Source organism: Erinaceus europaeus, chromosome 9 (assembly GCF_950295315.1).
Source record: "Erinaceus europaeus chromosome 9, mEriEur2.1, whole genome shotgun sequence".
Classification (NCBI taxonomy): domain Eukaryota; kingdom Metazoa; phylum Chordata; class Mammalia; order Eulipotyphla; family Erinaceidae; genus Erinaceus; species Erinaceus europaeus.
The window spans coordinates 55,185,217-55,211,620 of NC_080170.1; positions in this window are offsets into that span (position 1 = coordinate 55,185,217).

Genomic DNA, 26,404 nt, shown 5'->3' on the forward strand with positions numbered 1-26,404 from the left:
GGTGATATATAGTTATATAGACAGTTATAGAAATAATAGTCAACCCCAATCTGTGACCTTATGGGATCACTGCAGTTTCCAATGGAGAGGTTTGGGATACAGAACTCTGATGGTGGAAACTGGTATTGTATCCCTGTTATTTTGAAATATTATACATCATTAATAAAAAATAAATAAAAATAAAGAAATTAGCATAGAATCCTGATCTTGAAAGTTCCATTTGCATGGACAGAGAGTAACTAATGAGTTAATCATGAGAAACCATCCTTACTCTGGTCCTTGTGCTTTGCGCCATGTGCACTTAACCTGCTGCACTACTGCCCGACTCCCTAGTATGCTCTTTTTTTAGAATTGCTTTTTATATTTCTTTTCCCTTTTGTTCCCCTTGTTTTTCATTGTTGTTGTAGTTATTACTGTTGCTATTGTTGGATAGGACAGAGAGAAATGGAGAGGGAAAGAAACAGAGAGGGGGGAGAAAGACACCTGCAGACCTGCTTCACCGCCTGTGAAGTGACCCCCCTGCAGGTGGGGAGCTGGGGGCTCGAACTGGGATCCTTTTGCTGGTTCTTGAGCTTTGCACCACCTGCGCTTAACCCGCTGCGCTACCAACCGACTGCCCCTAGTATGCTCTTTTAAAAAATCCCTTTTTCAGCTATGTTATATACCACTCATGCCTCTAGTCTCGCTCTTCCAAAATCTTGTTGTTGGCTCTAAACTGTTGTCAGTATCTTTCACTTTATTGGCTTATATATTTTAACATATTTACTCTTATTTCAGTTGGGTTTTAGCAGAAAATAGAGACTAAGATTACATTGATGCATTCATGTTTAAGTAAAAGTCTCTATTATTCTATTTTTACATGGTAAATTTTTAATTTTATTTACCAGCACACATTCCAGAGCCTCACTATTGAATGATAAAAATTTTAAGTAATTGCACAAACGGAATCATTGCAAGTCACATATACTGCCTTCAAAGCAGCCAATTGGCCGGCAGTCACCAGTACCTTGTGAAAATTCAAAATTTCTTCTTTTAGCATAACACAAAACTTTGAAAGGCTGAATGTATGAGCATGTTAGCTGCATGAATGCTATCAAAAAGAAGGGTTATAACTAGTAAATCAAGTTCAGTTATTTGAAACTTTTATATGATTGTATAGTAGGACATATAGATAAAGGACAAAAATCAAATTACAATAAAGATTGGAACCTTATGAAATTTACTTATTGCCAAACTAGGAAGGGATAGACTACCCAAATTGTATTCAACTCAATTATATGTTGGAACTCATAAGTTAGTTTTGTTACTTTTGAAAAAGTATATCCTTACATTAAAAAAAAATCTATACAATTAAATTAAAACAAAAAACATTTCCAAACCCAGAAATGTCTTAAACATTTTTCATCTAAATAAATACAAATGTACTCATTTATAATAGTTGAAGGGTATGCTATTGCATTATATACATATATAATTTACTTAATGAACCTATTGCCAAATTATGTCCAAATTTGGGAATATTGTAGCACAATTGTAATAAATAACTTTGGGCAGATATATGTTAGTCAAGAATTTCTACAAAGGAACAAAAAGGATTTGTATTGATTGAAAAAAATACATCATGTTCAAATTGCATTTAAGTTTTATGAATCTTTCTGTCTTTTTTTTTTTTTTTGAAATTGACGCCCATTTTTATTTAGTTACATTTTTTAAATTTTTATTTACAAAATGGAAACACTGACAAAAACCATAGGATAAGAGGGATACAATTCCATACAATTTCCACCACCAGAACTCTGTATCCCTTCCCCTCCCCTGATAGCTTTCCTATTCTTTGACCCTCTGGGAGCATGGACCCAGGATCATTATGGGGTGCAGAAGGTTGAAGGTCTGGCTTTTCTAATTGCTTCCCCATACTCCCAGCCTGTCTCTCTCTTTCCCTAGTGGGGCAGAGCTCTGGGGAAGTGGGGCTCCAGGACACACTAGTGGGTACGTCTTCTCTGGGAAGTCTGGTTGGTATCATAGTAGCATCTGGAACCTGGTGGCTGAAAAAGAGTTAAGATAGAAAGCAGAACCTAGAGGTAGGAATATTGCGGATGAAGATTTGGCGTCTGCGTTTTGGAAGAAGCTGGTAGGTCTATTTTAGGTATATTCTAAGGAGCCCGTGATCCAACTAGTTTTTGCCTGCTCCTGACGTATAATATGCAGGTGACATAAGTTATTGTCTGGGGGGATGATGTCATAGTTGGAAAAAGGACCAGAAACCTGGATCAGGGAAGACAGTAGCTCCCAAATATGGGGAAAGTATATAAATATTGTTAACTGTAATCCCCATCAGTTTGATCTGGGGCCCATAGTCAGCACAGGAGCCTATGTAACCTTTGCATCTCTGTAGGTCTGAGCTAACATTCTGTAGTCACAGCTAGGAACATTCCAGGATGCACTGATTTCAGGAGTCATCATCCTCGGGTGATAGGCCAAGTATGCTATCCTTCTTCCCTTCAGAAAATGGAACATTCCCTACCATTGTTGATCCACACTGAGGGCCAGCCAGGTCCAATAAGGGCCCACAGAGATGGAGATGACCAGTGACAGTGGTGAGAAGGCTCTGTTTGAAGTCTAGGCCCATAAGGTCTGTGTGAGAATCCCAGGACTCCCTGAGGGCCAGGTGATGAGGTGGCCTGGTAGTGAGTTACAGAAGCCAGACCTTCCACTTTCTGCAACCTACAATGACCCTGGGTCCATGCTCCCAGAGGGATAGAGAATGGGAAAGCTATCAGAGGAGGGGATGGGATATGGAGATTGGGTGGTGGGAATTATGTGGAGTTGTACCCCTCCTACCCTATGGTTTTGTTAATTTTTCCTTTCTTAAATAAAAAATAAATTTTAAAAAAGAGTCATCATTAAAGTATGCCAGTCTCTTACCCTTAGTCAGTTTTTGTAGACCTTAGTTTGTCTGACAGGGTTAGCTTTGGAGTGACTGAGGGACATGCAATAGAAGGTAGGTGAGAAGTGTATCGAGGTCTAAGTAGAAATTATTTGATTAGGTACTTTATGGTGTCTTTTTAGGTCTTTCTGCTTGCTTGTTCCATTTATTGACTCACAATAAACTACTGTGCACTTTTGCTTTAAGGTATGTTTTCCCCCAATTTCTGGATACATGTACATATGCCCTATCTCATGGGCCCTGGTCTATATCTAGGTTTTGAGGTTTGTTAAGAAATGTACCACCTGAACTGGAATTAAGGAGTCCTATGAGCTAGGAAAGGTCTCACCAGAGTAATGAAGCTGGTGGGTTGACATTCCACGCCTGATGTCTCTAGATGCAGTCCAGAGTGAAACATGCTGAGGTGGTACTGGTTGCATTGATTGGGTTGGGATCAGCAGATGCAGTATCAGTTGGTATGAATTGGGAGAAGCATTCAAGAAAGTGAGCCTCTCCCGAGAGTTTTCAGGACTGGGAGAGATATATGGGCTTTATAGAGGAAGGGGAAGGTTCCTGCTGCCTTAGGGTTTAAGAAAGCAACAGATACTTATAGCTATAACCAAACCACTTGGCAATTGGGTTAACTTTGAAAATCCCATTGTTAGGATTTGCTGTAGTGTACAAGATCTCACCGTAATTTATGCCCTTTTATGCTATTTACTTATAGCTGTATCTTATAAAGGAACACCACCAGTTGCTTCTGTTCTCCCTGGTCCAAGTTTTTTTGAGATTTAATATTTCAAAGAACAAGTCATTATTATAAATGTATTAACAATTTGAGCCCACTGTTAAAATTCAACCTGATTACTAATTTGAAGTTGTAAGTGCTTAGATTGAAGGAACACAAACTCAGAGCTATGATCTATGCAACAAAAAGTTTGAGACATTCGATCCATTTCCCCCCTCTTATAAATTGAATAGTAATTTATGAGACTATAAATTAATAGGAGTGTATATTAATACTATTCCCACCACCAAAGGTCTATGTCCCATTCTCTCCCCCTTCCTCACCCCCTGTGGTAAAGCTGAACATCTACCCTCCACCCAGAGATTATTACTTCGGTGCCCTACTCCAAACTCACTCAGAATCTGCTTTGAGTTTCCTTTTCTGTCCTTCTTCCTCATCTTCTGTTTATAAGTGGGATCATCACATACTCATCTTTGCCTTTCTGACTTATATCAATTAACATAATTCCTTCTAGCTCCATCTAGGATGGGTCAGAGAAGGTGGGTTCATTGTTCTTAATAGCTGCATAGTATTCCATTGTGTAAATATACCACTATTTTCTCAGCCATTCATCTGTTGTTGGGCACCTGGTTTTCTTCTGTGGGACTATGTGAAAGCTTGGTAGAGTTTAGGGAAGCTCCTCCCATCCTCGGATAGAGGTCTGGAAAGACACCTCACATGTTAGCCTCTCTCCTTACAGAGATGAGCCAAGAGGGAAAAGTCTCCCAGACTCAGTTTCTCCTTGTTAGTCTCTCAAGCTCACAGAAATCCTACAGGCCTCTCACACATAGTTTCCCCCTGCTGTCGGGTCAAATGGTTGCCTGCTTTAAGATTCGCTCACTCAAAGCTCACTCACACATCCACTTCACCTTTTGATCACAAAGGAGAACACACCCTATCACACATTCCTAACACCAGTGAAAAGTCCCCAAAATCTTATTTCCTGGTGCCCTTTGATGTCCTTAATTTACATCATGTCTTCTTCTTTTTTTTTATATATTTATTTTATTTATTTATTCCCTTTTGTTGCCCTTGTTGTTTTATTGTTGTAGTTATTATTGTTGTTGTCGTTGTTGGATAGGACAGAGAGAAATGGAGAGAGGAGGGGAAGACAGAGAAGGGGAGAGAAAGATAGACACCTGCAGACCTGCTTCACCGCCTGTGAAGCGACTCCCCTGCAGGTGGGGAGCCGGGGTTCGAACCGGGATCCTTATGCCGGTCCTTGTGCTTTGCGCCACCTGCGCTTAACCCGCTGCTCTACAGCCCGACTCCCTTGTTCTTCTTTTTCTATCTCACCTTACTGGTTTAACCCCTATTCTTCTCTCAAATGCCTGCATCAGGAGACTAATTGTTTTAACCTTTATGTATCATATCAACTCTTGTCATACCAACCCCCTACCATAGGGGCAAGCTGACCTTTAAGAAACTTGTGAATTCTGATGTATTTTGTTCTTTGTTTAACTTTCTATATTAACCCAAAGCCACCTTCAAATAAATGAGTGTTTGTACCAGAATGCTCCCTGAGTCCTCTTTTCTGAATTGCTGAGCCCTTGAGCTGGTGAGAGAAGATCGGTGGCTTACCTCCTGGCTGGAGCCACCCCACATGAGCCCCAGCATTCTTCCAACTTTTAGTTATTACAAATTGTGCTGCTATGAACATGGGTGTACACATATATTTTTGATTGAGTGTTATGAAGTCCTTAGGGTATATCCCTAGGAGAGGAATTACTGGGCCATATGGGAGGTCTATTTCTTGCCTTGTGAGAGTTCTCCAGACTGCTCTCCACAGATGTTGGACCAATTTACATTCCCACCAGCCTTGTAGGAGGGTTCCTTTGTCCCCACAACCTCTCCAGCATTTGTTGCTGTTATCATTTTTGATGTATGACATTCTCACAGGGGTGAGGTGATATCTCAGTGTTGTCTTTATTTTCATTTCGGTGACAATCAGTGACCTGGAGCAATTTTTCATGTGTTTGTTAGCCTTTTGGATTGCTTCTGTAGTGAGTATTCTGTTCATAACCTCTGCCCATTTTTGGATGGGGTCATTTGCTTTTTTGCTGCTAAGTTTGATGAGTTCTTTATATATTTTGGTTATTAGCCTATTGTCTGATGTGTGGCATGTGAAGATCTCCCATTCTGTGAAGGGTCTCTTTATTTGGGTGATGGTTTCTTTTTCTGTGCAGAAACTTTTCAATTTGTTGTAGTCCCATTGATTTGTTTCTGCTTTAGTCTTCCTTGCAGTTTGGTTTGTATCATGAAAGATGTCCCCGAGGTTTAGTTGGAAAAGTGTTCCACCAATGTTTTCCTGTAAGTATTTGATAGTTTCTGGTCCAACATCCAGGTCCTTGACCCATTTGAAATTGATTTTTATTTCTAGTGAGATAAAGTGGTTCAGTTTCATTCTTCTGCATGTTTCAACCCAATTTTCCCAGCACCATTTATTGAAGAGAGCCTCCTTTCTCCATTTAATACTTTGGGCCCCCTTATCAAAAATTAGATGTCCATAGGTGTGGGGGCTCTGTATCTTCCTATCTGAGAAAGTCAACCTGAAGTAGTAAAACTCCAATGGTGAAAAAAAAAATCAATTAAGAATTTCAGTATGGGGGCTGGGTGGTGGCGCACCTGGTTGAGTGCACATGTTATAATGCATAAGGACCCAGGTTCAAGCCCCCAGTCTCCACCTGCAGGGGAAAATCTTTGCAGGTGGTGAACCAGTGTTGCAGATGTCTATCTGTTTCTCTCCCTCCTTATCACTCCCTTTCTTCTCAATTTCTGACTGTCTTTATTCAGTAGATAAAGATGATAAAAATTTTTTTAAAGGAAATTTAAAAAAAGAATTTCAGTATGCTCATTATTTTTTCAGAAGTAAATTTAAGAGCATTGTTTGTGAAGATTAGAGTAGAAGGAGGCAATGTTATCTTCTAAAAATGGGGAAGAAACAAATCTATTAAAGAAGCAGTTGCTCCCCCAAAAGAAACAAGGCATAAGTTAAAGACCTGGTGATTTTAGAGAGCAACCAGCTATGAGAGGGTGTTTGTTTTGATATAACCATAACAGAAGTACCAGGCTTTAGACCAAGGTATAATCTAGCCAGTATAATTTTTGTGGCCCAGCAAGGGCTAGTAGCAAAATGACCTCAGTGCCCCACCCCCAAAAAACATATGAATTTAAACTAATTAGTGTATACATTTCCATACACACAACTTCTTCAGTGAGACATTTTATTGTGATGGATTGTATTAATGATTCTCCACTCTGCACATACAAATTGGTGTTTTAAACACTCTTTTGTTAATTTTTTTTCCTTCTGTTTTATTTCCCCCTCTAGACTGATGATAGAAACTAATTCTAGATGACTCCTTCTCCCAAGCTCCCTGGATAGTGGAAATTCCAGCATATGTGAAGGTCATTTACCTGTCATTAAAGGCAATTTATATAGAAACAATGCTAAATTGCCAAATAGCTACAACCCATGCATTTTACTACAGAATGCTGTTAAACCAACCTTCCTAGTCCTCTGTCATCTTGCTTAGTTTAAGAGTAAGATCTTTACTCAAATCTCAAATGCATTCCACATCTGGGGAAGATTACTGTGATCAGGGGGCTGGATGAATACAGGTTACTAGGGCCAGCAGCTACTATCTGACCTGAAATGGTCACATGGGCCCTGTTAACTCCAGTGACTATGGACCTGGGAGTCACTGGTGCACTGCTTACCTGCCCTGTCTGGCTCATGTTAGGAGGAGAAACTGTCACCAGACACTAAAGGAGACTGAGTTGAACAGGGAGCCACCTGATTAACTGACCTCAACTCTACAAACCCTCCTCTTCTGTCTTCTGTGGAAAATGTGAGCAGCAGGGCATGAGAGGGAGAGCAGGGAATATAACTAACAAATGCTATGTTTTCCAGCAGCCAGACAGAAATCTTGCTAGAATCTGTCAGGAGAAATTTCCTTGTTCATGAATTAAAATCACAGTGCTCAACTGTATACAGATACCACTGTAAAGGTAGAGGAAATGAAGGATAGTTTAATTCAGAATGCACTGCATATTATAAACAAAGCAAAAAAAATCTCAACAATGTCATGATTTCCACATCCTCTTTTCCTTAGTCATATGTCAAAAAAGGGACAATGATTGAGAACCCATCCTTTAAGGAAAAATTCCCATTCATGTGTGCAGAGAACAACATCACTGCAACTTTAAAGCTTATATTGTCTCCAAAGATAAGGAGGGAAATACCTACAGGAGGTAGTGTCTGCCTCAGAGACAGTGGAATGAGAAATAGTATCTATAATTTGTCTCCTCCATTTTCATATTCTGATTTCCCCTTCTGACTGTGTCTCCACTCTACAAAACCCAATTAAAAACTCCCTATGGGAGTCGGGCAGTAGCACAGCGGATTAAGCACAGGTGGCATGAAGCGCAAGGACTGGCATAAGGATCCCGGTTCGAGCCCCAGCTCCCCACCTACAGAGGAGCCGCTTCATAGACAGTGAAGTAGGTCTGCAGGTGTCTTTCTCTCCCTCTCTCTGTCTTCCCCTCCTCTCTCCGTTTCTCTCTGTCCTATCCAACAATAACAATATCAATAATAACTACAATAATAAAACAAGGGCAACAAAAGGGAATAAATTATTTTTTTAATCTCCTGACATCCTCTCTACCCCATCTGTACTTTGTCTCCACTGTAGTTCTTGCTACCTTCTTTTTTTAAAATTTTTTATATTTATTTATTTATTCCCATTTGTTGTCCTTGTTGTTTTATTGTTGTATTTATTATTGATGTCATTGTTGTTGGATAGGACAGAGAGAAATGGAGAGAGGAGGGGAAGACAGAGGGGGGAGAGAAAGATAGACACCTGCAGACCTGCTTCACCGCCTGTGAAGCAACTCCCCTGCAGGTGGGGAGCCGAGGGCTTGAACCAGGATCCTTATACCGGTCCTTGCACTTTGCGCCACCTGTGCTTAACCCACTGCGCTACCACCCAACTCCCGCTACCTTCTTGTTGAAAGTAACAACTCATTTCTACCTGGACCTGTGCTGAAAGTCTACAAGCTCCTGACATCAGTTTCCAATCTTTATTCATCTCTGCACAACCAACACTTGGCACTCCACAGGAAGGGAATTTTATGTGAACTGATAAAGAAGTGACTAAAAAAGGGCTTATTTCAGGAAAATTTGTAACCCTGCCTGAGTTCTACCTCTGACCTTTTGTTATTGTGATGCTTATCTGGAGATATTTCTTTACCTGAAAGTCTCTGTGTGGTGCTAGTTCATCCCCCTGGTGGCTGCATCATATCCCTTACTCATCTTTCTTTTTGTCTGATGTCAATCAGGAGATTAAAGATGTGTGTGTGTGTGCATTTTGTATTTTGCATTTCAAAACCCAGCTCTGAGTTCACATGGACAGGAGCATATGATGTGTTCCTTACTCTGTCAGAGCTGGATCATCAGTCTGAGTTGGAATGGTAGCCTGAAAATCTTTAGTTATTTATATGCCATAGAAAAGAGAAAAAAGAAGGAAGAAGACGAATAATCAAGGCTATTTGAAAGGAAACTACTGGAAAATGACTACATTTGTTCATTTACTCTTTTATAAGTAGGAAAATTCATTGGGTAAGTATATGAACTACTGATGAAGTCTATACACAGAATATATGGAATATGAGTTACCTTGGCATACATGGTTGTAGGTCCCATAGTATTTATGGTAAAGCACTCCTTGAGAGACTGGGAACCTATTTGGAAAGGTCACATAGTTGGGAAACCTAGTAGCTGTCCCCTTGCTGCTTTAGAGACCACAGAAAGAAGATGAAAGAAGCCTTTTCTGGCACCCTCAACCCACCCCCAACAGCTTCCAGTGCTTTTACCTCTTGGTTGGAGTGTGCTCTTCCTCCATCTGTAAACACTACTCACTCTGTACCTCTGCAGAGAGAGAAAGAGAGATTGGCCTCTGGGGATTAAAGATGATATATACCACAGAAGAGGAAGAAGTCTCTACCCCAAGTCTGACCCAGAAAAGCTGCCATAAAGAAAATGATGAGGTGAATTAAACTCTAATTTGATTTTTATTTGTTTTCAGCAACTTATAAGGGACAGCAATTTCCCAGCTCCTGTCACTGGTTGGAGAAATGTACAGAGAACATCCTATTTATTAACAGCTGTAGCAATGAAAACCAATTCTATGTTTGCAGTGGGTTGCTTTCTCCGGCCCAGAAAATTGTATGTACTTATAATTAAGCTTCACTACTGGCCTCTCCTACAGCCTTCCATGACTGCCAATAGGAAGGCCCCAGGTGGTGACTTCTCTAGGCAGACAACCTCACCAATGTGTCCTGGAAATTCACCTTTCCAAGCCCTGCCCCACTAGGGAAAGATAGAAACAGGCTGGTGGTATGGATCAACCTGCCAACACCCATGTCCAGCGGAGAAGCAATAACAGAAGCCAGAACTCCTACCTTCTGCATCTCAAAAACAACCTTGATCCATACTCCCAGTGGGGGAGAAGTGATAGGAAGAAAAGGATAAGAGGGCTCTTAACTCCAACTCCATCAGGACCCAGAGAGAGAAAAGGTAAAGGGGAGGGCCATTTGGATGTAGTAATAGGGTTATGTGTAGCTTGGGAAGGAAGAGAATGGGACCTTAAAGGGAGGGTGTTGGTATGCTTCTGGATTCTGTTTGTGAGACCTTCTGTTTTTATCATCACATTGGGTTTTCTTGTGTTGCTTGCGATGTGTTCTGTTTGCATGTCCACTGTTGGCTGGGCACTCCCCTGCCTCTGGGACATTGGTTTGTGTCCCCCCCCACCCACCCTGCCTCCAGGACATTTGGTTTAGTCCTCGCTGGTTCGTGCTTTTTCCTTCTCCCCACCCTCTATCATACCTATTTCCTTTGTTCCTGACTTTGCCGCAGGAGGAGAGAGATGCAGGACAGAATTGTGTTGTGATTAGGTTGTTGGACTGCGTCCCCGCTCGTGAATAATGATTGAACTGCATTCTCAGCTCAGCCATGAGTCCCTGGTCGTCTCTGTCACCCGCCCGCGAAGCCAGTCCAGCAGGAGGGGGCAATTATATACAAATAGAGACAGTTATAGAAATCATAGCTAACCAATATCTGCAACCTTAGGAAACTTGCTGTAGTTTACAATAGAGGAAGTGGGGATTCAGAACTCTAGTGGTGGGAACAATATGGAATTATATCCCTATAGGCATGTAATTTTGTAAATCAATATTAAATCACTGATTTTAAAAATGAGGGAGAAAAAGGGAGTTCCTAGGTGGAATTGGGGATGTTGGGAGGTGGGGGACAGATATGAGGGGTCAGAAAAGGAAATTGACCCCTTTTATCCTTTATTCTACACTTACTGAGAATCAGCACCTAGCCCTGGAGGCACTGTGTGCTCTTGTGTTTTTAGGGCTTAGGGAGAGGGACACAGCACAAGAGCCAGTGACACCCATGTCCACATGCTCACCTTCAGCCACCGAGTACATCACTCACAGTCAGTCCCAAGAACATTTCCATTAGCTAATGATCCTATCACCTCTCTAGGATGAACCCCAAAAAGCCATGTTTTAGATTTGAGATTAGGTATGGAAAGGTCTCAACCAAAACTGGAAATAGTAGTTCTCTCACTTCCTCTTCCCCAGTAGGTCAAGTGCTTTCCCTCCCAGCTGATCTTTCAAATCAGCTATCTTCTTTCCTTTGATCACTTTTCTCCCCCGTTTGAAAAACAGACATTTGAGAGCCAGTTTTTTTTTAACTTTGTAATTCTTTTAACTTTTTATTTATTTTCTGGATAGAGACAGAGAGACACTGAAAGAGGAGGAGATAAAGGAGACACACACACACACACACACACACACACACACACCTGCAATATTGCTTCACTGTACATGAAGTGGTTCCCCAGCAGATGGGGACCAAGCTTGAACTTGGGTGCTTACACACTGTAAACATGTACACTGTACCAGGTACACCACCGACTGCCCCTGCACTGTGAGCCAGTTTTAAAGTGGAGTCAGGGAGCCACTGCAGAGAAATTTTACTACTTGTCTTACTTGGACTAGGCCAGCCACCTTTAGGCTAACTTTAAATCCAAAACCAACTGTTTTAAGAAGCACCATGCAATCATTTTAAGAAGTTATACTGATTAAGAAAATGGATGGTTTTGAACTTGAATCCAGGATATTGATTAGTTAGCTCCCTTTTTGCCCTTTGTAGTTGTTAACCAGTTATCTGTAACCAAGACTAGTTCAAGCTTGTTTACATGACTTATCTCTCTTGCTCTCTATCTCCCTTTCTTTTGCCAACCCCCCCCCCTTTAAGACTTTATCTTACATTCTTCTTTCTCCCCATAAAATTCCTCAACTGTATTCCTCCTTAGGCATATTTGAAGTTTTCTGCTTGAAGCTGTTGATCTAAATAAATTGATCTAAATAAATGATTGATCTAAATAAATGTACCTAGCCTTTTAAATTATCTCTTGAGATATTAAATTGGCACATCCAACTGTAGATCAGAGACATAGAAAAAATACAGGCACCATACCCAGAGGAAATGTATCCATATGTTACTAAAGGAAAAGGTTCCAGCTTAGATAGCAATAAAAGAAGAACTACACTGAGCCCTAGCAATAACACTGGGGGCAAAAAAAAAAAGAAAAGAAAAGAAACATTTATCTGAAAGTCTGTACATTTGTGTTTACCTTTGCGTGCCTTTCTCTGTGTATATATATGTCTGTGAGAGTGTGTAGAACAACTTCCTCACTGGGTTATAAAGGACTTTAGTTGAGAGCAAATGCTAGACTTCAGGTGAGCAGATAGGCTTGACTTGAGGTGGAATGAGTTTTGTTTGAAGAGGATGACTAGCCTTTGGAAAAGATCTTTTGCTGCCCTTGATTTTGTTGTAAACTAAACTCAGAGGGAGGACAGTCACTTCCTTTTGTTTTATCAGATGGTCACCTTTCCCCCAAACAACCCAAGAATAAAACAAAACAAGCCCAGGAAAAATATGTAATATAGACCAATCTCCAGAACACACTCTGCAGAGGGAATAAAAAATGTCCTTCAGGGAAGGACAGCCTCAGAAATTGCATTCTCTTTTCAAATTAATTTAGAAACCTAGCAGCAGGGTTGGGAGAAAATCTGTTAGTGTGCCTTAGAAAACACAAGATAAGACCAGCTGTGAATAGCACTTCTCTCCTTAGTGTACTGGGAAGGTGAGGCCAAGAGAATGAAACATAGAGTAAGGAAAAGGCTTTACAAGAAGGGAGAAACCACGGCAGCTGAAATAAATTGAAATACCTGCAGAATGAGTCCCTGTGGCCTCAACTCTTAGAAACACGAGGCAGCACTGTGGGATATTCACTGAGATGCCAATGAGGAAAGACCTCTCACCCACCCTGTGATGTAGACCATTGGCACAGGCACCAACATGCGAGCCGCTTGATAGGGTACCAGCTTCTCAGGAAGTTCAGCATGGCTGGACTCTCCAGGCCAAACTGAAACCATCTCACCTTTTGCCATGATTAAGCTCTGTGTGGTCTTAATAATATTTACCTATGGCCAGGCTCAGAGCCTGACCAAATGACAAAAATAATGGCAAAAGCTGCATTGCACTCTGTAAGATTGATCATAATGGAACAAGCAATATCAGTAATGCAGAATTTTTCAGGAGCCCCCAAAAGGAAAAAATGTTTTCCTTTATCTACACCACTTCCTTTAGTATTCCCCCTAAAATATAGAGAAAGATTGGTGGGTCCCACAGTGGAAGGGCCACCTTACATAGCATAATTAATTAGTGGAAAGTTATAGTACCTGCCTAGATACAATGGGCCTTTTAATCTACCATCCACCACTATGCTCCCACTTCCTTATGCAGGAATAGTACACAAGAACCTAGGTCACCTAGTGAGCATACACAGAAGATGGATTCTAGCTAGAGAGTTTAACTTTATGGAGAGGCTGGCCAGGTCAGCACCACCTTGGTGCCTTCTCAGTAAGGAACAAAACAAAACTCCTTGATCAAACAATGGAACAGATTTTATGAAAAATGGGCTGCCCAATTTGTTTAAGGCCACTTGAAACATAACAAGCTTGAACTTTCTATGAACCATTGGCTTCTGATGCATAGGGGCAAGAGAATGGCATAAACATACAGGTAGAATATTAATCTTAATCAATAGGACATCTGCCTAGCACACAGGCACAGGAATAACAAAAAACATAGAAACTGTGATGTGATCTCTAGGGACGAAAGTGCCCCTGGAATGTGAATGTTCCACAAAGCAGGAGGTGTTCCCTACCTGTGCTGTTCTTGATGATTTTTGTTTTAATAATCAAAGCCTTGGTGATTTTTGTATTAGTGACTAAAGTCTTGGTGATTTTTGTTTTAATACTCAATACCTTCGTGATTTTTGTTTTAATAACCTAAGCCTTATGAGACTATAAAAATAAAGTTCTGCTTAAGTATGACAGAGATGTCTGCTTGGGTTTGATTCAGCATCAACTCACTCGTCTCTCATTCTTAATTCTTCGGCGATGCCCCTCCTCCTCCAGATTACCCTAATAACCTGCTGGGGCTGGCCCCGGCAGACCATGTCCAGGTGAGGATAGTAGTATGTGAAGGCAGCTCAAGCATCTGGAAGGCTGGAACAGTTTCTGAATCTCAGGCTCCAGAGGAGATGCAGCAAAAATAAGCCCAGGTGCTCTGGCTGTGTACATCACTAGGATGCCAACTGAAATAATTCCTGTTGTGATGTGACTTCAAAGATTAGTCAAAGAAATGTATTAGAGAGATCATCCGAAGACAACTAGAGAACCATCAACAGATTTCTCTGAGAGATGGACCTGCCTTCACAGGTGTAGTCTCTCAGTAAGTTACATGCAAAGAAAGAATACATAATTGTTCTTGGGAAAGAAGGTTACTAGTTAATTTCCAACATTTTCCATTTAACTAAAGGAAGTTGGTCTCTAACATTGTTAGTCAATAAGGAGAAATGTTATTCATAACTTCAAAGCTATCCCTGGATCTTAGAGAAGTAAATTAGTCAGAGTTCTCTGCAACTGGAAAGATGTGGAGATCAGAAGCAATTTTAATATCTTACCCTCAGTGTGCCCCCTATACATGGAGGATGCAGTCAGACACTATCTCCCTTTCTAGCTGCTTATAAGCATAAAGGCAGCTTGGACTGTAGGCTTTCCTATGTTTCCCACCTCTCTTTTCAAGGACAAGACTAAAGCCACTTATTATCTAGTTTATTTTAGCTGTATCTTGAGCACTGGCGAGGGCAGAGATAGACATTTTTTCAACAGAGAAAAATATAGAATTTTCATTTTTGGTCCCCATGGAAGTACCTAGGCAACAGCAGCAATTGCAGACATCAGATAAGCTCGCTCTTTCCTCATTAGGCTTCATGTCTAACTTGGTTTTTATAGGTCACATGACTAACTTTGTGTACTTGCTGGAAGCCAGCCCCAGCAAAAGTAATTAAGAGTACCTCGGGAGTCGGGCTGTAGCGCAGCGGGTTAAGCGCAGGTGGCGCAAAGCACAAGGACCGGCATAAGGATCCCGGTTCGAACCCCGGCTCCCCACCTGCAGGGGAGTCGCTTCACAGGCGGTGAAGCAGGTCTGCAGGTGTCTATCTTTCTCTCCTCCTCTCTGTCTTCCCCTCCTCTCTCCATTTCTCTCTGTCCTATCCAACAACGATGACAACAACAATAGTAACTACAACAATAAAACAACAAGGGCAACAAAAGGGAATAAATAAAATAAAATATTAAATAAATAAATGAATAAATAAGAGTACCTGAAGAAAAGGGGGGAGTCTGCAAGGTGAATGAATTGAGAGACATATCAGCTGTTTTAGGTGCATGAGAGAGGCAGCTCTGTCCTCTGTCTGCAGAGGTTTATTATTTAAACACTTTTTGCTCAGATATAGTTGACATTATGTAAGATTATTTTCATTAACATCAAGGATACAGATGACATCATGTATAATTGTTTTCATTAACATCAGTAATAATCTTAAACAACATTATTATTATTATAGGTGTGCTTTCCTTAAAACGTTCACTAGGTCTGGGGCATCATGATCTCCCCTTGAAAGTTTCTTGGGTCTGGGGTAGTCTAAATCTACCCTTGAAAATTTCCTTGGTCAGGAGTAGTCTAAATTTTCCCTTGAAAGTTCCCTTGAAATGACCATCCGTGTTTTGACCATCTCCTTGTTCTGACCTTCTGTATGAATAAACATTTTTCTCTGGAGCTAAATCTAATAGCTTTTCTTCTTAACCCATTCTTGGATGGGTCTAACTAGATCATAGTAGACTGTCCACCTAAAAAAATCTTCTGCTGTAAAGTAAGTACACACCATGGGGGCTCTCTTCTGGTTAACCTTTGCATATATGAAAGTTCACTAACTTTTAGCTAATGAAAGTTTGCTTACTTCTACCCATATATCCTAACATTAACTATTTAACGACACAACCTAGTACTCATCACAAATGTCTGTAAGTGGAAACGTGGTTTGTGGGTGAGGGTAAGCAATAGAGCCTCTTGATATAATTTAGGTGGAAACCACAGACTGCCACTCATGCTACAAGCCACCCATAGTTCTGGTTTTTGGTCCGAGTCCAGCTAATAGAGAAGCTGTAATTGTAACAAAATGGCTCCTTTTCTGAAAGCCTCTCAATGGGTACAGCAGCTTCAGTTCTTAGGCCATGTTTAGTCTTGTCACACTCACTGCCATAATTGTTGTTACAATGTACTTCCCCCAGGGATCTCCTTTTATTGTCCGCAGGTATATTTGTGCATATCCAATATAGCCAATAGGTCTTTAAATTATCAATGTAAGGAGAAATGGCTTCAGTTTAGTCCAGGACTTCCCGCTTTGCAGTTAGCCCTAGCCCTAGTTTGGGAATGAGGAGGTGAAATTATCAGCAGGCACACGGGTGGGGGGGTGTCTTTGTGTGGGCAAGGCAATTCAAAAGGAACGGGAGACAGGGAAGTAGTGAGAGGGGTTCTAGTAACTGTAGAGTAAGCAGACCAACTGGTTTGGGAACAAGGAAGTGAACTATCGTGTTAGAGAATATAGGGCCCTTGTGGGACGGGGAGACTGACAGGGGGACAAAATCCTGGAGGCTGAGGGCCCCACCCCCCTTCTCGATCCCAGGTGGGGAAGACTGACAATGGGGTAGCTGTACCTCCAGGCACCCATTTTTTCACAGGCGGTCCACATCATGCTTAACCTCAGCCTTACGGTTCCCCGCAGCCTGACTTGCCTTTGCCATTGTCCTCACGTAATATTTGTGTATTTTCAATAGCCAGTAAGTCTTTAAATTATCAATGTCAGGAGAAATGGCTTCAGTTTAGTCCAGGACTTTCTGCTTTGCAGTTAGCCCTAGCCTGCTGAGGCTGTGCCACACAGCAGGCCTGACTTTGCTCCCGCTATGTACTGACACCCTTGCATGAGTAAATCAGTTTCTGTATTTATTGTGGATATGCCAAAAGAAAAACAAAACAAACAAACAAACAAAAAAACCAAGCACACAAAAATCTTGGTTCCATCTGGAGCAGCAATGGATAAAGGTAGCTGAGTGCCTTCTTTCTAGCACACACAACTCCTTGGGAATTCCCTGGATAAATGGTGAGCCTTGGGGGTTGGAGAAAAGTAAAAAGGTGGAGGTTCACAAGAGCAGGTTGAAACTAAATCCAAAGAAGTCCTGTGTGTCTTCTGATTTGACTCTGTCTTCAACTCCAGGTTGATAAGACTTCAGAGACACAAACATTATACACTTTATGGCTTTTATACAACACACACACACACAGACACACACACCCCTCTGTAAGCAATTACATTAAATCAACCTATAAATTAGAGTATTTCTTGACAATATTTTCTTCTGTGACAGAAACACAAAGCTGCCAAGTCAACTAGATGAATTGAGGACAGGTTTGCATTTGGCCTTTACTCCAACTCAGTGAAAATTTAATTTTATGGAAGTCCTGAGAGTGGTCAGATTCAGTGATGCCAACTCACACTTATAAATCCCTTGAGATACATGTATATAATAGCAAAGGTGACAATTTATTAATGCAGATTTGGAATTAAATCCACCAAGGATTTGTTCACTGGCCTACAAATTCTCTCTGTGTAGGAAAATGACTGGGAAATGCATTTATATAGAAGACTTCAGGTTGAGTGAGAATCACAGGAAGAGTCAGCCAGCTGAGCTGGCCATCGGCATCTGTCTTCACATGGGGGAAAGATGCAGTCAGGATCAGAAATGGGACAAAACTGCTAACAGTTTTGTGAAGTGCTAAGTGGGCACCCCCACTGTACTTCTGTGGCTCCTTTTTTTCTGTTTTGTTTTGGTTTTTCAAATTCCCTTCTGTCATACCACTTCTTAAAGGAAGCCATTTTTCCAATTGTATTTGTTCATTACAAAATAGGATGTAAAAGGGGTTTGAAATGCCTGGTTCACTTACACGAAGATTTCTTCTATATCTGTGGATTTTGCATTTACAGATATTAGTTGGTTGAACTGATGCATGGAAAACCCTCAAATACAGAGGGTAGAACAAATTATACATGGATTTTCCACCCACTCTCATCACCTTGACCCTCATTTCTTCAAGGGTCAGCTGTACTGTCTCATCAATTTGCTAAATGACCAATTAAGTTACCAAATTCTTGATTCACTAAATTTAACTCTTACTTCTATACCTTTTAATGGAATGTTTGACAGATAATTTGCATATTATCACTGCAAGAGTCTTCAGAAGATTAGTTTTCAGCTTTTGTTTGGTGTGGTTCATGGGAGTTGCCTCACCCAGCTTTCTCACTAAGAGCTTGTCAGACCAGCCTGGTTTAATGTTGATTTTGTGTTTTTCACCTTTTAGATGCTCACACTTCTCTAAGGTACAACATTTTACACATGAATGATAAGCTCACTCTTTCTTCATTAGGCTTCATGTCAAACTTGGTTTTCACAGGCCACATGACTAAATTTGTTTACCAACCCCCTTGCATGAAAGTAAATTTTCTGGTTACTACATTTATTGTGGGTATGCCAAACAACAACAACAAGCAGACAAAAATCTTGTTTCCACAGACTGATTAAGTCAGCCAAAAGAGACAAAGTAAAATTCATATAAAATGATGTCTAGGGAGTCGGGCGGTGGCGCAGTGGGTTAAGCGCACGTGGCGCAAAGCGCAGGGACCGGCGTAAGGATCCAGGTTCAAGCCCCCGGCTCCCCACCTGCAGGGGAGTCGCTTCACAGGCGGTGAAGCAGGTCTGCAGGTGTCTATCTTTCTCTCCCCTCTCTCTGTCTTCCCCTCCTCTCTCCATTTCTCTCTGTCCTATCCAACAGCAAAGCAACGTCAACAATGGCAATAATAACCGCAACGAGGCTGCAACAACTAGGGCAACAAAAAGGGGGAAAAATGACCTCCAGGAGCGGTGGATTCATGGTGCAGGCACCGAGCCCAGAAATAACCCTGGAGGAAAAAAAAAATGATGTCTAAAGGACAAACCATACTTTATACAAGTAACATCAAAGTGAAAAGAGTTTGAACCTGGAGATATGCACAAAACACTATTGTGAGCTTATTCACAAGACTGTAATTTAGAAAAACAGGAAATAAAGTAGGTTAAAGTAGTTGTAAAGAGAACCTATCTTCTTATTTACAAATTTTAAAGTAAATTTACATATAGAGTTCCAGAAGATAGTTCACCCAGAGCACACACTTTACCATGCACAAAGATCTAGGTTCAAGGCCTTGGTTACCACATGGGAATACCACACAAAGTGGAAGATTTATAAGTAGTAGAATAATGCTGTGGTGTTTTTTTCTTTCTTTTTCTTCTCTCTCTCTCTCTCTCTCTCCCCTATGTCTCTATATCTGTCTCTCCACCTCTACCTGAGAAAAACAGGGATGAGGGGTGGGATTGTGCATGTGACATGGGAGATGGTGGATATTAAGGCTTGAGGTTCTGGGTTTGATTCCAGCATGATATGTGCCAAGGTGTTTCATTGACTTTCTCTCTCTCTGTCTCTGTCTCTCTCTCTCTCATATTCAACCAAACAAAAAAACAAACAAAAACTAAAGAAAAAAGACCTGGCAGTGGCACATCTGGCAGAACATATATATTGCCATACTTGGGGACCCAGATTCAAATCCTCTACCCCCACCTACAGGGGGGAGTTTCACAAGTGGTAGAATGGTGCTATAGGTATCTCTCCTCTTGCTTTTCCTCTCTTTCTTTCTCTCTCTCTTTCTCTCTGTCTCTTTCAGAAAATGAAAAAGTCAGTGGGAATAGTGGGGGAGTCATGCAAGCACTGAGCCCCAATGATAGCTTCGGTGGCAAAAGAAAGGAAGGGAAGAATACCACAAGTGAGAGATATTTAGGTAGGTGAAGTGACAAGACTAAAATAACAAGCCAGGAAAGAAATAGAGACATTATTATCAATCTTATGAAAATAAGAGCAATTATAATGGAATAAATACTTTGAACAGCTATATGTATAACTGTGTGTATAATAAGAATGTATAGATTCCTGAATAGGAAAGAACTTTGTTTCCTATAAGAAGACAAAAGCTATAAAAGAAACTATTGAATGTTTTGACTGTATTAAAAAATATATATATAAAAATTACATATATCTGAAAAATAGCACTGATAAAACCAGGAGAAAATAAACAAAGGAAACATGTTATAAGATATATGACACCATCAAAATACATTATAACTAAGAGTGCATGTACATTAGTCAAAAGATAAATACCCCAGGGGCATGGGATATGTTATGTAGTAGGGCGCAGTGCTTTACCATATTCGAGAACCTAGGAGCACCTACACCACATGGGACTACCAAGTATGGTGCCAGGGGAAGCTCCACAGATGGCACAGTGGTGCTTTGGTATCTCTCCTCTCACTTCTTCTCTCTATCTAAAATCAAAATAATAAAAATGTTTTCCCAGGAACAATAGAATTTTCATATCTAGAAGGCCCCAGCATTGCCTCCCCCACAAAAGTGGGAAGAGCGTAGCAAGTCAGACCATCAATTTATTAAACTTAATCTTAGCCAAAAGACTGAGAAGAAATCAGAATAATCAATTTAGTGATCTAGGAGGTGGCATAGTGGATAAAGCACTGGACTTTCAAGCATGAGGTCCTGAGTTCAATACCTGGCAGTATGTGTACTAGAGCGATGTCTGGTGTTCTCTTTCTCTCTCTCTCTCTGATACTACACTTCTATTAACAGTAACTTCTGGTCACCCACCCTTTGTCAAATGCCCAGAAAATTATACAAATGAAGTCAAAGAAGAAACATCTAAACTTGCAGAAGATCAATAATTTATACATAAAACTCTGAGAATTAAAATATCCCAGACCTACCTGCCCCATTTCAATTTGTGACACAACCCCACAACAGGGGCCAGGCCGTGGCGCAACTGGCTGAGTGCACACATTACAACCCCACAAAGGAGATTACTATTTCTATCCTGGTCTTGAAAAAATGTAAAATTTCACAAAATTCAAATCCAATCATTACAAAGTGCTTTTCAGACAATGATATATCAGTCTCACTCCTGTGAGAATGCCATATATCAGAAAAGGTAGCTGCAGCTAGAGAAGTTGTGGGGACAAAAGAACCTTCCTGCATTGCTGGTGGAAATGTCAATTAGTCTCAGAACTTTGAGAAAAGTTTTGTCTCTCTATCTCTCCTCCTATCCCTCTCATTAATAAGTAAATAAAATAGTAAAAAAAACAATCAATTTACAAGTTACAGAACAGAGTAGCACATGTGAAAAAGTCAAATTTATCATTAATAATAACAAAATAACATAAAAATGTAACATTGTATGATGTAATTTTGGGGAAATTAAGAGTTTCTTCTGTTTTTTCCTTAAAAATTGATTTCTATTTGTATCAAAGTAGTATATGTTTGTTTTACATGCATTCCATTTAAAACATGTAGCACTGCTTATAAGGCTTCTCCCCCTTTGGGTGAGGTCCAAGCTTTGGAACCCAGGCCCTTGTGCATGGTAATGTGGGCTCAACTACGCATACCACTGTGTAGTAAGGTAGAATGGACTCTGAAAGCAGAGATTTCATTGAACATCAGACCTGCAAGACCAGAATTGAAATTGACTCATTTATTTATTTATTATTATGGGTTGAAGAAAATGCAGTTAAAAAATATCCATTTGGGGCTGAGTGGTGACACAGCAGCTAAAACATACATATTACCATGCATGAAGACAGATTCAAGCCAGCAAGGTGGACAGCTCATGAACAGCAAAACAGTACTACAGGTGTCTCTTCTTTTCTCTGTCTCTCTCCCTCTCTTTCTGTCTCACCTTCTCTGAAGGAAAAAGAGAAAGATGCAAAGAGATAGCCACCAAAGGTGGTAGAGTCATCATATAGGCACCCTGCAAAGATAACTCTGGTGGCAAAACAAAGCAAAACACTATCCAGTTAGCAGTTATAGCAGAAACAAGGCTCAGTAAACATTGACATTTAAAGCTCCATAATTATCTTTTTTCATTGTTTTATTAGGGGAATTATTTACAAGACAGTTTTTGACACATGGGTAGAATTTCTCATCTTTCTGTTATAGTTTCATTCTACATGAGGCAAAGGAGAGGATTTCATCATTTGTAACAGCTGAGTAGTATTCCATTATGTATATTATTATGCATATTCCATTATGTATCCCATGGCACAACTTTTTTAACCAATCATTTGTTGCTGGGCATCTGGGTTGCCTCCACATGGGTGCTTGGGCTATTATGAGTAGTCTTATTATAAACATAGGTATACACAGATCTCTTTGGACAGGTGTTTTTGTTTTTCATGAGTAAATTCTTAGGGGAATTGCTGGGTCATAGGATAAGTCTATCTCTAACATTCTGAAGAATCTGGAGCTCAAGACTAAAATTTCACAATTTTCTTTTTGCTACCAGTCCTTCATTAGAGATTTGTGTTTACATGAATCCATTGACTTCCTGGCATACTATTTTATTTCTTCTCTTTTAAAAAAATATTATTTATTTATTTATGAGAAAGATAAGAGGAGAGAGAGAGAAAGAAATAGATATCACTTTGGTGCTGCTGGGGATTGAACTTAAGACCTCACACTTGAGAGCCCAATACTTTATCCACTGTGCCACCTCCCAGACCACTTTTTCCCTTTTTTTAATAACATATATATATATTTAATATTTATTTATTTTCTTTTGTTGCCTTGTTTTATTGTTGCAGTTATTATTGTTGTTGCTATTGATGTCGTCGTTGTTGGATAGAACAGAGAGAAATAGAGAGAGGAGGGGAAGACGGGGAGAGAAAGATGGACACCTGCAGACCTGCTTCACCACCTGTGAAGTGACTCCCCTGCAGGTGGGGAGCCGGGGGCCCGAACCGGGATCCTTATGCTGGTCCGTGTGCTTTGTGCCACGTGTGCTTAACCCGCTGCACTACCACCCAACTCCCAGAAAGAACCAGATATCACTCTGGTACATGTGCTGCCGGGGACTGAACTCAGGACCTCATGCTTGAGAGTCTAGTGCCTTAGCCACTGCACCACCTCCCGGACCACTTCTTCCCTTTGTTATAGAGAGTGAGAGACAGAGTGTGGGAGGATAACAAGGAGAGGAAAGATATTACAGAACCACTCCACTGCTCATGGAGCTTCAGCTTTGCATGATGCTCCTATGTGGTAGAGGGTTCTCATATTTAGGTTCTTGCACATGATAATTTGTAAATCATATCTGGTAAGCTATCTTCAGTATCCCAAACTCTGCAATTTCCATAATCAAATAAAAGATTTGATCAACTTGGCTAAAAAGCCAATGTGTATATATTTTTTTAGAGTTTTGAGAATGAAGAATTGTCACATGATAAACATTTTTAAAGACTTTGGTATCCATTGTAAAAACTGTTTTTGTTCACACTAACAACTTTTTACATAGATATTACCACAAATGGAGAGTGCTGAAAATGTTTTTTTTAACGCTTTTTTTTTTTTTTTTTAACCAGAGCACTGCTTTGCTCTGGCTTATGGTGGTGCAGGGGATTGAACCTGGGACTTTGGAGCTTCAGTAATGAAAGTCTCTTTGCATAACCATTATACTATCTACCCTTGCCTTTTTTTTTTTTTATTTAAGAGAGGATTAATTAACAAAACCATAGGGTAGGAGGGGTACAACTCCACACAATTCCCACCACCCAATCTCCATAACCCACCCCCTCCCCTGATAGCATTCCCATTCTCTATCCCTCTGGGAGCATGGACCCAGGGTCATTGAAGGTTGCAGAAGGTAGAAGGTCTGGCTTCTGTAATTGCTTCCCCGCTGAACATGGGCGTTGACTGGTCGGTCCATACTCCCAGTCTGCCTCTCTCTTTCCCTAGTAGGGTGTGTCTCTGGGGAAGCTGAGCTCCAGGACACATTGGTGGGGTCTTCAATCCAGGGAAGCCTGGCCAGCATCCTGATGGCATCTGGAACCTGGTGATTGAAAAGAGAGTTAACATATGAAGCCAAACAAATTGTTGAGCAATCATGGACCCATAGCTTGGATTAGTGGAGAGGAAGTGTTAGGGAGGTACTCACAGCAAACTCTAGTGTACTTCTGCTTTCAGGTATATATTTTGCAATAGTTTATGGATACGTGTGAACATAAGCTCTCTCTCACAGAAACTGGTGTATATCTAGGTTTTGGGACTTTGTTAGAAAGTGAACCACCTGAGATGAAATTAGAGTGTACTATCAAAGGAAAGGTCTCACCCGAGTAAGGAAGCTGAAGGGTTGTCATTCCACACGTGAAGTCTCTGGACACAGTCTGAGGTGAAGCATGTTGAGGTGGCAATCCTTGCGTTGTGATCGGCGGATGCAATATTATTTGGTATGAATTGGGAGAGGCATACGGGAAAGTGGGCCCTATCCAAGGGTTCCAGGATTGGGGGAAGTAGGGGCTCTATAGTGGAGATGTGAGGTTCCTGCTGTCTTAGGGTTCAAAAAGACAATCGATAGTTAATGTTATCATCACATTATTTGGTAATTGGGTTAACTTTGAAAAGTCCTTTTGTTAGGGTTTGCTGTACAGTACCCAGTATCTTGTATATAGCTGTGCTATTGGATGCTTCTAATCTACTTGGTCTAGGCTTTTGAGAGAGTCCGCATATCAAATACACAGCCTATATATTAAAAAGATTCAGTTTGTGTTTTGAAAAACTTTGAGACATACAATTGATTTTCTCCCTCTCATATTAATTAACTACTGATTTATATGTCTACATTTTGTTAGGAGTGTACATAAACACCATTCCCACCACCAAAAGACTGTGACCCATCCCTCCCACCCACTCCCACCCCCCACTGTCCCAGGAAGCTGCATGTCTACCCCTCACCACAGGGTTTTTACTTTGGTGCCCTACTTACAATTTGGTCAGGTCCTGCTTTTAGTTTCCCTTTCAGATCTTCTTACTCAACTTCTGTTGATGAGTTGCCTTTTTAAAATGCTTTTTTTTTATTGTAGCTGGCAGAGGGCTCACAGCCAGACCCCTGTTTCCTCCCCATAAAGAACACAGACTAGGAGAAATTAACTAAAAGCTTACCCAGGGTGGGTAGGGTGCTCATGAGGATAATAGACAAGATTTTTAAGCTATCACTGAAACTGTTAAGTCTAAAAGTGAAGCCTAGTTATATTTTGTGTGTAGTGTGTCTATCACTATTTTAGCTCTTCCCTTCTCTGGCAAAGCAAATCTAATTGAAGAATTACATATATAATTTTTAGAGCTATTATTGGGCTGTTGTCCAGCTTATATTTAGGTCAGACTGAATATTCAAACTCATTTTCTGAGGATGGTTCCTAGTGGATTTTTTTTTTTTTTTTTTTTTGCCTCTAGGGTTATTGCTGGGACTCAGTGCCTACACTATGAATTCATTGCTCCTGGAGGCCATTTTTCCCATTTTTGTTGCCCTTGTTGTTGTTATTATTGTTATTGCTGTTGTTGTTGGATAGGACAGAGAGAAGTTGAGAGAGGAGGGGAAGACAGAGAGGGGGAGAGAAAGACACCTGCAGACCTGCTTCACTGCTTGTGAGGCAACCCCCCTGAATGTGGGGAGCCAGGGCTCGAACCCAGATCCTTATGCCGATCCCTGCTCTTTGTGCCATGTGCACTTGACCCCCTGCACAACCACCCCCCACAGTGAATATTTTGGCAGAATTCAGGAAACAAGGAAGAGGAAGTAGTACCAATAGGAAACTCTGTGGAGTAAGAACATTGCACTTAAGTAGTCATTTGCTTGGGACTTCACCCTCCTTTTCTTTGTCTTGCTTGCAAGGCATCCCAAGAGACAAAATAGAGAGCATGAATTCTCTGTGGACATCCCCAAGTGTCAAACTCTACAAAACATTATCACATCTGGGAGCCTCAGACTGACCACCTAAAAAATATAGAATAACCCCAACCTCACTTGACAACAGACAAAAATTGTAACACAAAACAAAAAAAAAATTAAAAAGTAGAAAATTCAAAACATTACAAAAAGAATAAAAATCATAAACTTGCCTAAAAACAGAATCCACACTTAGTTCCAAAGTTGGGTCATCATCTACTGTTGGAAACATGTGTGGGCCTGAGAGTCAAGAAGGAAAGAACCAAGTCTGAGTTTCCCCCCTTA